This window comes from Gymnoscopelus microlampas (genome assembly GCF_963454915.1).
Source record: "Gymnoscopelus microlampas genome assembly, chromosome: 3".
Lineage (NCBI taxonomy): Eukaryota > Metazoa > Chordata > Actinopteri > Myctophiformes > Myctophidae > Gymnoscopelus > Gymnoscopelus microlampas.
The window spans coordinates 50384968-50400702 of NC_139940.1; the positions used below are offsets into that span (position 1 = coordinate 50384968).

The 15735-nt window shown below is 40.4% G+C and overlaps 2 protein-coding genes across 2 annotated transcripts in view; both read left to right on the top strand.

Moving 5' to 3' along the window:
- The window catches only part of LOC311042422 (NACHT, LRR and PYD domains-containing protein 3-like), a 447659-nt gene that overhangs the window by 281198 nt on the left and 150726 nt on the right, over positions 1 to 15735 (top strand). The window lies entirely within an intron of this gene.
- paqr7b (progestin and adipoQ receptor family member VII, b) overlaps positions 6763 to 15735 on the top strand; it is a 19280-nt gene continuing 10307 nt past the window's right edge. The window contains exon 1 of the mRNA XM_084053164.1: positions 6763 to 6887. The gene's annotated coding sequence lies outside the window, so the exon portion shown is untranslated. The remainder of the gene's footprint in view (positions 6888 to 15735) is intronic.

The following is a 15735-nucleotide window of genomic DNA, read 5'->3' on the forward strand; positions in this document are numbered from 1 at the left end:
ATACCCCACCCTTTACCTCTTTTTTACAATGCAGAGAAACGTTCTCTCATTCAACACAGATAAAGCATCACTCATGAATCACTGTGAGAGGGAAACAGGATAAACAATAGTCCTCCAGTCCTTCAAAGAAAAGCACAATGTACAGTAGGCTGCTGTGGGCTTTTCCACATACACACACATGTATAGAATGTGCGTATGTATGGTATGTACTGTGTACATTCAGTCACATACAGTGGCATGTTGCAGTCACTCCATGCGGCACACAACCTGTCATTGTCAGCTGCTGCAAGGCCAAACTGTGATGTGATGTGATGTGATCGTTGAGCCATTAGCCTGAAAGCCCAATTCATTATCGTACAACCACCAGTGGTGGAAAAAGTACTCAATTGTTTTACTTAAGTAAAAGTATCAATACTGCAATGTACTGTAAATACTCTGATACAAGTAAAGGACCGGAATTCAAAATGTACTTGAGTAAAAGTACAAAGGTATTGGTATCAAAATGTACTTCAAGTACCAAGTAAAAGTACTCATTATGCAGAATGTCCCATTTCAAGTTTTCAAATGTATAAAAATCTTTTGAAAATAGCCTATCTACAAGCTCACAATGCGTCGCATCTTGTGAGCTTGTAGATTGGCTATTTTCAAATGGCCCGAAATGTATAGGGCTGAAGTGAAATGTATGTTTTTTTTGTAATAATAATAAAAATCTACAAAGTAACTAACTAAAGTTGTCAAATAATTGCAGTGGAGTAAAAGGATTGGAAATTGGAAATACTCAAGTAGGCCTAAAGCACAAATACTTCAAAATTGTACTTAAGTACAGTACTTAAGTAAATGTACTTAGTTACTGTACACCACTGCGTACAGCGGTGTCAACAATCATCGAAAATAGCCCAGCTACAAGCTCACAACGCAATTAATTTTGACTTTATTATAGTGCAGAATCACAACTAGTTGACACTTTACATGTAGAGCAAAGAGCCGACATTGTCCCATGCTGAGCAAGCAATCTTTGCGCCAGTGGCAACGAAAAACTCCCCCTTAAACTGGCAGAGCCAGGCTCTCGGGTGGGCGGCCATCTGCCTCGACCATGTTGTGGGGGGAGAAAGAGAGAGAGAGAGAGAGAGACACAGAGAGACACAGAGAGAGGGAGGGAGAGACACGGAGGGAGGGAGAGACATAGAGACAGACACATACAGAGGGAGAGAGAGAGAGAGAGAGAGAGAGAGAGAGAGAGAGAGAGAGAGAGAGAGAGAGAGACACACACACACACACACACACACACACACACACACACACACACACACACACACACACACACACACACACACACACACACACACACACACACACACACACACACAGAGAGACAGAGAGAGGGAGAAAGAGAGATTGACCTGTAGCTAACCTGTGAACATGAACGCAGACCTACAGATCAGCAACCACAGAATACTAGCAGTGATGGTTATCCCCTGTAAACTAAGAAGGTAACTCTCATGGATGGAATGGCAGTGGTACAGGGAATTGGAAAGCCATGATGGATCATGTGGTGCCTCTCGTGGCTCAAGTTCGCTTTAGACGGCACGCCTCCGTTGCGGTCCAAAACTATACTTTATACAAAACACCTACTTGAGCCCAGTGCAGGCTTAACGGAAGGGGTTTAGGTGCTGAAGCACAGGGCACCAACCTTGGGGGGGGCATCAAACGGCAGGGGGAAAGTGAAAGAAGACTGAACTATCGCCGCAAAGCGCAGACATTTAGAAGCAGCGGCTGCTGAAGGAAAAGAATCGTATATTTTCCACCCTGCAACTGTAGAACTGTAGAAAACTGTAGTTAATCTGTAGTTAACATGAAGACAGACCTAGAAGGCTGTAGTTAACATGTAGTTAACCTGTAGTGAACTTGTAAGTTAACATGTAAACATGAACACAGGCCTAGAAGACAGGTAGTTAGCCTGTAGTTAACATGTAAACATGAACACAGACCTAGAAGACTGTAGTTAACATGTAAACATGAACACAGACCTAGAAGACTGTAGTTAACATGTAAACATGAACACAGACCTAGAAGACTGTAGTTAACATGTAGTTAACATGTAAACATGAACACAGACCTAGAAGACTGTAGTTAACATGTAGTTAACATGTAAACATGAACACAGACCTAGAAGACTGTAGTTAACCTGTAGTTAACATGTGAACATGAACACAGACCTAGAAGAATGTAGTTAACCTGTAGTTAACCTGTAGTTAACATGTAGTTAACCTATACTTAACCTTTAGTTAACCTGTAGTTAACATGTAAACATGAACACAGACCTAGAAGACTGTAGTTAACCTGTAGTTAACCTGTAGGTAACCTGTAGTTAACCTGTAGTTAACCTGTAGTTAAGATGTAAATATGAACACAGACCTAGACGTTTTATCTTCATCAAGTCACCAGGACACACCCAGCAGTCCATCTGTCAGTGTGTGCTGCTGTTGACCAGTGGGACTGGATGGAATCACCACACAATACAGTCTTTGACTCCAAACAAAGACACGTTGTTGTACTCCAGTGTCCAAGCCAGGGAGCTCAAAGGCCTCACAGCTGTCTACAGAGAATGACTGTTTCATTTGATAAACAAACAGCCACTGCAGTGGCTCTCAAACATTTCCATGTCAAGGACCCCCAAGTTCATTTGTATCTGGTCACAGATCCTCATCTGAAAATATGTTTTTCTTTTTTTCCAAGATTTTTTTTAAAGTGTTCAATGTTGCTTGTGCCCTTGTGAGCTTGTTTAGTCAACAGAACATCTATGTTCAGGTCGGGATAACAATGTTATCCAGTCGGGAGAGAGAACTCACACAGGATACAGGCGGTTCGAATCTCGGCTCCTCCTGTCCACATGTAGTGTCCTTGGGCAAGACACTGAACCCTACATTGCCTCAACCAGCTAACTCCGGTGGAGTTAGCTGGTTTTGCTGAAAGTTTGAGGATCCAATGGAGTTAGCTGGTTTTGTCAGAAGCGCTTTTTAATGCTTTTCATTGGTTCAATATTTTTTTTACCAACACACAGACGTAAAGGGTGTTCAATGGCCCTGATTTATGAAAAAAAATGCAAAAGCGTCAAAATTGAGTTAGCTGGTTTATGCCGGACAGCGACGATACTTGATTGGTATCACAATTAAAAAATACCATTACTTAATTTATTTATTTACTTGTTTCTACATTATTCATGCATGTTATACTATCAGTGAAAATGTGGTGTTTTTGCCAATTATGTGGGGGGCCCACTTGCTATGTCCTCATGGCCCACCAGTGGGCCCCAGCCCACATGTTGAGAACCCCTGGTTTTAGGATATAGGTGTCTCATTTGATACACAGACATGCTCCTCTGCGCTGTTGTCCGGGAGGCGACTTTAGAGTATTTTACAGCACTGGATGCCAGATAACAGCAGTGTTTACTCCGTATCCAAGCAACGGGGTGTAGGCTATACATATCTCTTGTTCAAACTGTTCTTTCATTGTATGTCTTAGGTACAGAATTACCCCTCCTTTCTATGTAAATATACCTTTTTATGTTGAGTTTTCTACCAGTAGGCCTATGTATCGTATCGTACATTATGTATTACTGATGAACTGAGTACAATGGACCACAATGGAAACAAGCTCCCTGGGGCTTTTTGTGTTATCCTTCTAGCATAACCTTCGACTGTACTACCTGTACTGTTAGCAATCTTGTTAATAAATTATTCAATCAATCAATGTGTTTTTAGTTTAGAATAGCATTTCTTTTTTCTTTTTAACATTTTTTTTTTCTTCCAATTAAGTTGTGAAGCCAATTAATTCATCCACTGCTTCTTGTCACTGCTGTTTTTTCCTGCCAGTGAGGAGCCCCCACCGGGAGGGAGGGAGCTATGAGGCTGTGTAGGCATATGCAACCAAAATGATAATCAATACATTATAATTATAATTAAAAGAAAATGTCAAGGGTCTCTACCCTTGATAATATAGCCTGAAATTAAAAACCTTGAGACTTCACAGCATGTCAACACTCTTATGCAACACATAGTGTAGTCTCTACTGAAATAGCCTGTGTCATTTGGAGGAATTGGTCTCATAGGAGTTACATCATGGAACTGACTTACATGCAGTGATAGAACTACTATTTATTTTTTTACTTAACCACTTGAACCTCAGGAGCATGCCTATTCTGGGTGGAACATTTGTCAAACAATTGCCGATCTACAAGCTCACAACGCGCTGTGAGCTTGCAGATCGGCTATTTGTGGCGAAGAGATTTGGTGTAGTTGGAAGAAAACGTTCAAAGTACAGTTGTACCTCAAGTCTGAGTCTCTACGACTAGAGGTGTTAAGTGGTTAAAGGATAAGTGATTATTATTTTAAAAAATAATGTTAAAATAAGTGTTAAATAGCTCCATATTCTGATAGTACTCGTTGCTATTAGAGTGTTTGTTCAGAGAGAATTCGCACAGGATACAGATTAAACAAGTGAAATTGGAAGTTATGACACAAAGAAATGAGCAGACACAATTGGAACTGCAACACTATGAAAATGAAGCTGATAAATTGTAAATGGTGCATTTATATATAGCGCTTTTGTCCAAAGCGCTTTACATAGATTGTGCATTACATTCACCCATTCACACACACATTCATACATCGATGGCAGAGGAAACCATGCAAGGCACCAAGCTGCTCATCGGAAGCAATTAGGGGTTCAGCGTCTTGCTCAAGGACACTTGGACACTAACTCTGGGGGAGTACTCTCCTGATTTGCTGATGATTGGCGACCCACCTTTTACTGAACAAACACTCTATAGCAATGATTACTATCAGAATATAGAGCTTTAACCTTTGAACAAAAAACGAATTTGTTTTAATATTAATATTACATCTACTATCTTTAGAGCACCTTTCAGACATAAATGTTGTTCAAAGTACTTTACATTCAAGTTGAAAATACAGGTTAACAAATCAATAAGTTAAAAACTAGTCACAAGTAACATTGAAGCAGTGAAATTACAAGGGGGGGGGGGGGCAGTTAAAAGTAGATCAGTTAAAAGCAAGGTCATAGAAGTGGGTTTTAAGCTGCCTCTTAAAGCCATCAACGAGGTCGCCTGTCTGACATGCAGAGGGAGTAAGTTCCAAATCCTTGGTGCATAGCTACCAAAGGAGCACCATGTGTCTTGCCATTTGTCGATAGCTCCGTCAGCAGTCCAGCACCGAGTGACCTGAGGGGGCGGCCTGGGACATACTTCTGCAGGCAATCCGATAAATAGGAAGGTGATAGACCATTCAAGGCTTTAAAAAGAAATAAAATCTATCCTAAACTTCACAGGGATCCAGTAACTTGCAACTTAAGCTGTCAAATAATTGAGTAAAAAACAAAAAGTCCAATATTTGCCTCTAAGATGTGCAGCGGAGTAGAAGTTTAAAGTATCAAAAAATAATGTATACAAAAATAATGTATAAACTCATTACATGTAAAAGTCAGGTAATCAAAATATACTTGAGTAAAAGTACAAAATATTGGCATTAAAATATACTTAAAGTACCAAAAGTAAAAATCCTCATGATGCAGAATGTCCCGTTTCACCATATAAAATGTATTAAAATATGTTTGAAAATAGCAGATCTACAAAGTCACAACGTGTCACGATGCGACGCGTTGTGAGCTTGTAGATCGGCTATAAAATAGGGCTGAAGTGATGTATGTTTTGTAATAATAATTCAAATCTACAAAGTAACTATTCACTAACGTTTTCAAATAATTGTAATGGAGAGAGGCAAATAAAAACATATTTGCCTAGAGTAGAAGTAAAACATATTGAAATTTGGCAATACTTAAGTTAAGTAAAACTACCTCAAAATTGTAGTACAGTACTTGAGTAATGTACTTAGTTACTTCCCACCACTGGTTACATTAGCATTACATGATGCAGAACTGATCATTCAGAACTACAAGAATGCCTCAGTACAATGGGTGGGTGTGGTTGCCTACAGCGACGCTCATTGGCTAGAAGACCCGGAACAAGGGCAGCAGGTCGTTCGCCGATTGGTTTAGAAGGGACGTCCGTCAAACGGCAGTCCCTCCTCTAGCCCTGAAACATGACTGTCATATCATGACAGTCATGACCACACTTCTAGCTATTTTTTGCACATCTCCACTCCTTTCATCTACATAAGACATAACCGTTCATATTTCAAATATAAAGTGATTAACCAATGACCACGGATGGTACAATTATGTACGGGTCCTCAAAAGTGCCCGTATCTTCCGTATTGTTCAATAAAATGCATTCCAATGCAATCCGATCGGTGGCCATTTAGTGTATCAGGAGTGCAATACACCTCCCAACCGATACGCTCACGTCATTGAAACTATGGAGAAAATCGGAGAAAATGGCCATCAATAAAATAAAAATTATGTTTATTAAACAATACATAACGCAAGCGTACTTTTGAGGAACCGTCCATAGTTGTAACATCCGTTGCCATAAGATAAGCACTTCATATTTGAAATCAGAACGTTTATGTAGATGTACAGGCCGTAAATGGACAGAGTGCAAAAACCAGGTCGAGGTTCAGCCATGACGCTCTTGACGGACGAGCGTCATGTGATCCACGGCTATCCCTCCTCTCTTACAGCGGTGTCCAGCCGCTCCTCTCTCTCTCCTCACGCACGCTCTTCGCGCACGCTCCTCTCTCTCCTCGCGCACGCTCCTCTCTCCCTCTCTCCTCACGCACAGATAGAACAGAACAGAACGGAATCCTCAGTCTCTTCTCCTCCGCCTATTCATTCAAACCATGATCCTCTTTTTACACCGTTTATCAGAGTCACGCTCGGACATTTAGGACAGATTCTGCCCTCTAAATAAGGTAGGTAAGAGTCCTATTCTATTTGATGTCATATTTGATGTGTTTTACATCCTAGGCTAATGTAATGTGTCTTTTTGTACCGGCGATTTGGCCCGGCAGCGTGAATCGGCCTGTCAACGAACAAAATACATAAACTGTTGCTATTATATTTTTACATATCGATCGGTTTTTTTCTTTTACGTTTCTATAATAAACGTTTTGGATGTAATATCTGCTGATGATCATGATGATAGGAGACAATCATCATCTCATCACCGCAGGGCCTTTGATCCACGGAGGATGCGAGCCATCACATCACATGTATCCATGCATACATTATATTGGACACTATGTGTCGATCACCATTCATATAAGAGCTATAAGCCACAATGTAGCCTACAGTAAGCCTATAGGCTATAGAATATAACCTAATGTGCGCTGATCGTTTCTCTGCCTGCCGTGTGTTTCCAGAGGAGTGAGTGTTTCGTGATATTGAAGAGGATTGTTGAAGTAATAAATATTGTAATGCCTGCAGCCTGAGTAACGGGAGGGTGGGGACAGTGTCGGATGGGCTTATGTTACGTAATGTCTTCCCATTCATCGCCGCCCCGCGCCGTGTGTGTGTGTGTGTGTGTGTGTGTGTGTGTGTGTGTGTGTGTGTGTGTGTGTGTGTGTGTGTGTGTGTGCGTGCGTGCGTGCGTGCATGCGTGCGTGCGTGTGTTAGTGTGTGTGTGTGTGTGTGTGTGTGTGTGTGTGTGTGTGTGTGTGTGTGTGTGTGTGTGCGTGCGCGTGCGTGCGTGCGTGTGTGCGTCCGTGCGTCGTGCGTGCGTGCCTCCACTCCAGTGTTGGAAAAAGTATTCACCTTTTTTTTACTTAAATAAATGTATCAATACTGCGATGTTACTCTATTACAAGTCAAAGTCTGGAATTCTAAATTTACTTGAGTAAAAGCACAAAAGTACTGTTATCAAAATGTGCTTAAAGTAGCTTACCAAAAGTAAAAGTATCTCATCATGCAGAATGTCCCGTTTCACATGTCTTCAAAAGTATAAAATGTATACAAATCTTTTGAAAATAGCAGATCTACAAGCTCACAACGCATTGCATCGCAACGCATTGTGAGCTTGTAGATCTGCTAACTGCTATTTTAAAATGGCCTAAACGTATATAGCGCTGAAGTGGTTAATGTATGTTTTGTAATAATAATAACATCTACAAAGTAACTCGTAACTTTAGTTTTCAAATAAATGTAGTGGAGTAAAAGTACAATATTAGTGGAGTAGAAGTAAAAGTACTGAAGATTGGAAATACTCCAGTAAAGTAAAAATACCTCAAAATTGTACTTAAGTACAGTACTTGAGTACATGTACTTAGTTACTTTACACACGACTGCTCCACTCCACGCCTTTTTTTTCTACAGCCCTGCGTCCTAGAGAGCGTCCATCCATCATAATTACACACGGTCACACCACAGGCTGGAATGCATTCATTCCTCTGGTCTCTCTGTCTTCCTGTGCTCCTAAAGCTAAAGTCCTGTATTATTATTATGTGCAACAGGAAAACACTGCTTTAAAAACTAAGATATAAGCTGCTATCCTGAAGGGGGCGTCAACAAGTGTCTTTTGGTAGCGGCGGACATCTTTGAGGGGTAAAAACCAGGTTGACATGGTTTTGCACTTTTTCTGTGTTTCATGTGTCTATGAGGTTGATAGAACTTCATTAAGCCCCCTGGTGGTGTTTGTATGGTGTTTTATGTCTTCTCTGACTATTTTGAGTTTCTACCTGGAGGCTGAAACCTTGAGGGTCAAACGTGCCAATAGAGAAACAGCGCTTTAGTGACATAGTAAAAACATACCCTCCCCCTCATTATCATAACACAACAGGTGTGGGCATGAGGAGGAGGAGGGACTTGGACAGGTGGGTGGTGCTAAGGTGGTGGTGGAGGTGCTAAGGTGAGAGTATACTTAATGAACTGGAGGTGTGTCCACATAAAAACATAATTTTAACAATTTCTGTACACTTTTTTGAAAAAAATCTTCCTCCTAGTATAACCATAATACCTGATGATTATGTTTTAGGGGGTCACTGAAACCGTGATGACGACACGTTGGCACGCTCTATAGGTTAGCTCTGGAGTGGACTGGTCCATAGCGTTAGAAGGAGTTCTCCTTAACCCTATGTTACTTGCCAGTCGTTGCTCGCACACCCCCGGTAGCGCAGCCTCTCGTCTGTAGTCAAAATAAAAAATACTCTTTCGCTACTCACCAAAACAAAGACGGGTTAAAGATGGTGAAAGCCTACTTTCCTTAGTGGCAACACGCTGAGCACCCCACCTCACGTCTAAAATACATGTCTTGTCCAGAAAAGACAATATTTGACCGTAAGGAAAACATGTTTTAGTCACTCCACTGCGTCCCCTACAGATCTGGTTAATGGAATTTGTCTATTCACCTGTTTCCTAGGCTGTGTGTTTTCCACTTCCTGTCAATTTCATTGGATATCATTGGTCATCTGAGCAGTTTCATTGGATTTCATTAAATCAAATCGACAGGAAGTGGAAAACACACAGCCTATAGGAAACAGGTGAATTGACCATATTTTTCCTTCCGGTGAAATATTTTCTTTTCTGGACAAAAAGCGTATGTTAGACGTGAGGTGGGTGGCTCCAAGTGTTGCCACTAAGAACAGTAGGCTTTCACCATCTTAAAACCGTCTTTGTTTTGGTGAGTAGTGAAAGCGTATGTTTTATTTTTTACTACAGACGAGAGGCTGCGCACTGTGCGCTACCGGGGCTGTGCGGGAAACGGCTGGAAAGTAACATAGCGTTAAGGAGAACTCCTTCTAACGCTATGGACCAGAGCTATAGGTTTACTGTAGTATCTGACTGCCAGTGGAACTGGACGGTGATGACAGCATGTACACGTCATTAATAATACGGAGGAGGCGCTATATAGTTTCCATCTATAGCCTGTGTCTGTGGTGGAAAGTAACTAAGTACATTTACTTGAGTGCTTTACTAATATAAGTACTGTAATATAAGTACAATTTTGAATTATGTGTACTTTACTTGAGTATTTACAATATTTTTACTTCTACTCCGCTACATCTCGGATCCATATTGTAGGCTACTTTTTACTGCATTTATTTGAAAACTTTAGTTACTAGTTTACTTTGTAGATTTTGATTATTATTACAAAACATATATTAACCCCTTCAGCCTTATATACATTTTGGCCATTTGAAAATAGCAGATCTACAAGCTCACAATGCGTCATGATGTGACGCATTGTGAGCTTGTAGATCTGCTATTTTCAAATATATATTTTTATACATTTGAAAACTTGTGAATTCTGCATAATAAGTAGCTATAGTTTCTACTTTTGGTACTTTAAGTACATTTTGATACCAATACTTTTGCATTTTTAAAATGTTGAATTACAGACTTTTACTACATACTTCTACATTGCAGTATTGATACTTAGAAAATGTGAGCACTTTTTCCACCACTGTCTTATGTATAAAACAGTAAGGAAATGTTTGAGAACCACAACCTACTGTTAGTCCAGTCAGTGGTTCTTAAACATTTTCTTATTGAGATGTATTTGCCACAGACCCCCATCTGGAAAGGTTGTGTAGAGAATTTTCAAAGTTTTGAATCGGCTATTTTCAAATAGCTGATGAAATAAGATTAAAGCGGTTAGACTGATTTTGATGCTACATCAACTTAATTTCAACCCCCTCAAGGAACCACCTCAAGGACCCTTGGAGGTCCCCGGACCCCACTTTGAGAACCACTTGACATACAGTGTAGCCCACTGTAGTCAGTGCTAGGCCTACAGTATAGCCTAGGCTTCATATCCATCACAAACCAATGATAATGATTAGTGCATCATGTGCCATTTCCTTTTGTTGTGTTAAATATCTCTGTATTTCCAGAGTAATCATAGGGGGTTTGTTCCATAAAAGGGGTCTCTCCAGCTCTTTAGTTAACATAAAATACATTTTCAGCACGGCATACCAATTTCACCCAATCAGGAGAGAGAACCATACAGGGTAGCCTACAGGAAAAACAAGGGGCATTGGAAGTGATGAAACAAACAAAATTGGAATTGTTACACAAGCTGATCAATTATCTTTGAGGGTTTCTCTCCCCTGATTGGATGAAAGTTATGGCTATTTTAAAATAGGGCTAAAGTGGTTAATGTAGGCCTATGTTTTATAATGTAATAATTTATATCTGCAAAGTAACTAGTAATTAAAGTTTTCAAATATGTGTAGTGGAGTACAATGTTTTCCTCGGAGATGTAGGGTAAAAGTAAAAAGTATTGAAAATGGGAAATACTCCAGTAAAGTAAAGTACAGTACTTGAGTAAATGTACTTAGTTACTTAACACCTGATAACAATGGGCCTCATTCAGCAACGGCACTTAAGAGGAAATTTCTTTTTAAACCCACTTAAGAAGTTTTTAAGAAGATTTTGGTATACTCCAATGTTTTCTTAGCTGTGGTCTGTTCTTAGGTAAGAACAGAATCTACGCACACTTTCTTAAAAGGATTTTTTTTCTTAGACCCATTTAAGAGGTTTTTAAGAAGATTTTGGTATACTCCAATGTTTTCTTAGCTATGATCTGTTCTCAGGTAAGAACAGAATCTACACACACTGATGAGCACTCTTAAGCTGGCCTTTGAGTTCTTAAGTGTGACATATTTGTGCAAAAAGAATTAATTCTCGAAGTTTTTTCAATTCTACAGTTGTATAATATAGGATTTAAATTACAATAATATTTTTATCATATCTTTAGAGCAGTGGTTCTCAAAGTGTGGTCTGGGGACCCCCAGGGGTCCTTCAGGGAGTTTCAGGGGGTCCACAGCAAACGTAGAACAGTTTAATCACTTTAACCCTATTTTATACTTTGTTTGAAGATAGCCGATCTACAAGCTCACAACACGTCCCTTTACTGGCCATTTTGAGCTTGTAGATTGGCTATTTTCGAGACATTTTGATAAATCTTGAAACATTTTCCCTGGCAGAAAATATTTTCAGGTGGGGGTCTGCAGCCAAATGTATGTCAATTTGGGGGTCCTTGACATGAAAATGTTTGAGACGGGTCTGAAATTACAATCTAACCCAAACAAACCCGGTTGAGTTGAAGCCCAAGCCCCATACCTACCCCATAACCCCATAACCCCCCACCCAACCCACCCTCATTGCCCCCCCATACCCCCACCCCCATATCCCCGACATTCGCCACACCCCCATTTTACAGTCCCCTTCCTACCTGAAAGCCCCCCTATACCCACCCGTCTTACCCATCCCCATCCCCCCCACACAGCCCCCTACACCCCTCCTTGCACCACCATATCACCCACCACACCCCTATTTCCACCCCATTACATACCAAGCAGCTGCTACCTTAAAGACCCTCCATATCTACCCACCAGCTTTCAGTAATAAAATGTTTTATATCCACTACTAACGCTACTCCTGAACATGAAATATGGATAACATTTTTAACAGCAAATTTCAGCAAATGTACATTGATGTCTAGTGGTGATATGTTGATTAATGTGAGAGAAATAATAAAATACATTCATTAATTAAATAAAATAATTTGCTGTTCACTTCAGAAGTACCTCCACAGAACTATTAATTTATTTATTTTTATGTTTGGAGTCTGGTGTTCCACCATCTGTAGACTTATAGTTTAGGTGTTCTTTACTTCATTCTCTCAATTTTATTTCTGTGTGTGATTTCCTGTGATTTCTGTGTGCAGCAATCACACACAGGTGTGACTGCAGGCAGAGCCATGCAGTCATGCCTTATATGGGGATTGGTGGGGAGGCTCCCTATGGTAATTAGGATGAACTGGCACACCCCTTCAAGTTACGAGGATTTGGATTCATCATCATCAAGAACATAGTTACGAACAATTCTGCCTTTTAAGAACGTTTCATGAATCTAACTCAACTTCTCTTAGGAATTCACTTAGGAAGAAATGTAAGAGGAAACATTAGGAACTTATTGCTGCATGAGGCCCATTGACTATAAAAATGGGAGCCTCCCTGCTTGGCACTGAGCATCAAGTGTTGCATGGGGGGTCATGTCCAGGGCGCCCTGATTGGTCCCTCACAACTTCGGAGGGGGGCCAGACCTAATCTGCCAAGGGCAATTTTCTTTTGCAATAGCAGATTCGTCTGGAACCAGGCTACTTTGCACTGGCTTCCTGTCATTTTTAGAGTTCAGTTCAAGGTCCTGGTGCTCACTTTTAGAGCTCTGATATGGCCAGGGACCTTGAATATCTAACTGACCTGCTTGAACCATATGTACCCAGCAGGACCCTGAGGTCAGCTGACCAGGATCTATTGGTCATTCCTCCTACCAGGTTAACCCATAAAGACCGGGAACACATCTGTGTGTCATTTTTGATGTCTTTGGCTATTCAAATATAGCAGATATACAAGCACATAGCGCGCCACCGAGTGCCGCGCTATGTGCTTGTAGACTATTTTTGAAAAATCGTGAAAATGAGTGAAAAACGTTGAATATATATATATTTTTTTAAAGCAAACATTTGTAACTCAGATCTTTCCTTCTGGGGGATTCTACAAATGTCTTCAAAATCCTGACAGTTAAAAAATGAAAATAAACTCAAGTTGCTATAATATCAGTGGTTCTCAAACATTTTCATGTGAAGGACCCCCAAAATGATATGGACTACCCAGAAGGAAAAATGTGAGTTACAAATGTTCGCTTTAAAATATATATATATTCAAGGATTTGCGCACGTTTTCACTATTTGTTTTACAAAAATAGCAGATCTACAAGCCCATAGCGCGGCACGCGCGCTATGAGCTTGTAGATCTGCTATTTTTGGATAGCCAAATAAATCTAAAATGCCCTGGAATGCCCTTCCTCGTGGCCTGAGAGTTGCAGCGTCTGTGGATATTTTTAAGAATCAGCTAAAACACTACTGTCAGGCTACTGTTTCAACATGCCTTTGGGTAATGTCATTGAGCTTCTCCTCCAGGTGTGAATGTGTCTGCCGTTTGCTTTTCTCTGAGATGCATTGTGTTTTTGTTCCGTTTCTTATCATTTGAATGGTTCTTGCTGTTTTCATTGCTGTTGTATGTAAAGCGCTTTGTGAGTTCTCTCTGTGAAAAGTGCTATACAAGTAAAATGTACTTACTTACACACTTACTTGTACATCAAGCCGCCTGCTGTCCTGCCCTGTGGGCCTCATGGCTAGGCAAGGCTTACATTATTATTACACTACCTTTAACCCATTCAATTTGGGAACGCATCTACAAATGTCTTGTTTTCAGTTTTCTGAAAACCGTATGCTGCTATAATATCAGTGGTTCTCAAACTCTTTCATGTCAAGGACCACCCAAAATTATACGTATTTGGCCGCGGACCCTCATCTCAAATTATTTTGTTCCAGGGATATTTAAAATGTATATATTCAAAGATTTGCACACATTTTCATGATTAAAAAAAAAAAATAGCAGATCTTCAAGCTCATAGCGTGGCACTCGGTGCCGCGCTATGAGCTTGTATATCTGCTATTTTTTTAATAGCAAAACTATAAGAAAATGGCTATAGCTGAAATCTAAAATGACACAGATGCGTTCCGGGATTGAATTATGTTAACTCGTTTTGCTGAAAATTGAGGTGAGATCCCTCTGCAAAGACTCTGAAAAGCCAGGCACCCCTCCATATAAGAGAGGAGTTGATTTGTTTTCAAAATGTTTTTGAAATTGTTTGCACAATCTTTCAAAAAATAAATGTCAAACCGGTTCCAAAATAGCAGATGTACAAGCTCAGATCTACAAGCTTTCAAGCTAAGCTCCCAGCGAATCGTAATGTGACCCGTTGTGAGCTTGTAGATCGTCTGTTCTCAAATAGCCCATGGTCTACTGTATCCTAATATTACCATATCCTATATCACGGTTCTTCAACAGGCGGTCCGGGACCCCCATGGGGTCCTCAGAGTTACTACAGGGGGGCCACCAAACAAACAAAAACATGAATTTACACAACAACTCTCACATCTATGGAGTTCAATCTATTCAATCTGTAACACAATTTTACACAACATTATGTAGTGGGGGTCCCTGCTCCATCTCTCTCTCTTTAAGCTAAGGGGTCCTTGGCCTGAAACACATTGAAGACCCCTGTCCTATATCATTATCCTATCCTATATTAAAATGGTCTAATGGCTGGGTGTGTCAGTGGGTCGGCCGGTGGACCACTGCATAATATATACATGTTTAAACATTTATAATAATTTCTCCATGGACCACTATGCAAGTATCGCCATGGACCACTACTGGTCGGTGGACCACTGGTTGAGAAACTTAGGAATAGCCTAAGTGTAAAACACAGTACTACATTACAGGGTAAAATATTCATTGCCTGTGCCGCTGTGAGTGTTGCCATGTCTGCTTATTGTAAGCGACTTTGGGCTTGTTTTTCTGTAAAGTTGCTTGTAAATATTGGTAGTTGCGGGTTGCGTTTTTTCTTGGCTTGTTTCTTATTTTGGGCTTGCTTCCTAAATGTTGTTTAAAACAATGGTTTTCAAACATTCTCTTGTCAAGGACCCCCAAATTAATGTAGGCCCCTATTTGTCAATGTCCACAGACCCCCATATAAAAGTATGTTGTGAGCCCTGTACCTGTGTGTTGAAATGTTCCCTTTTTTTCAAGGTTTGTTTTGAAAGTAGCAGATCTACAAGCTCACAACGCGTCGCATAGCTTGTAGATCTGCTATTTTCAAATGGCTTGTTTTCATAGACCTGGCTGCTTATTTCTCGCAATATCTGGCAACACTGGTTGTTGTATGTCAGTGCCTCACCATCACTAGTCTAGA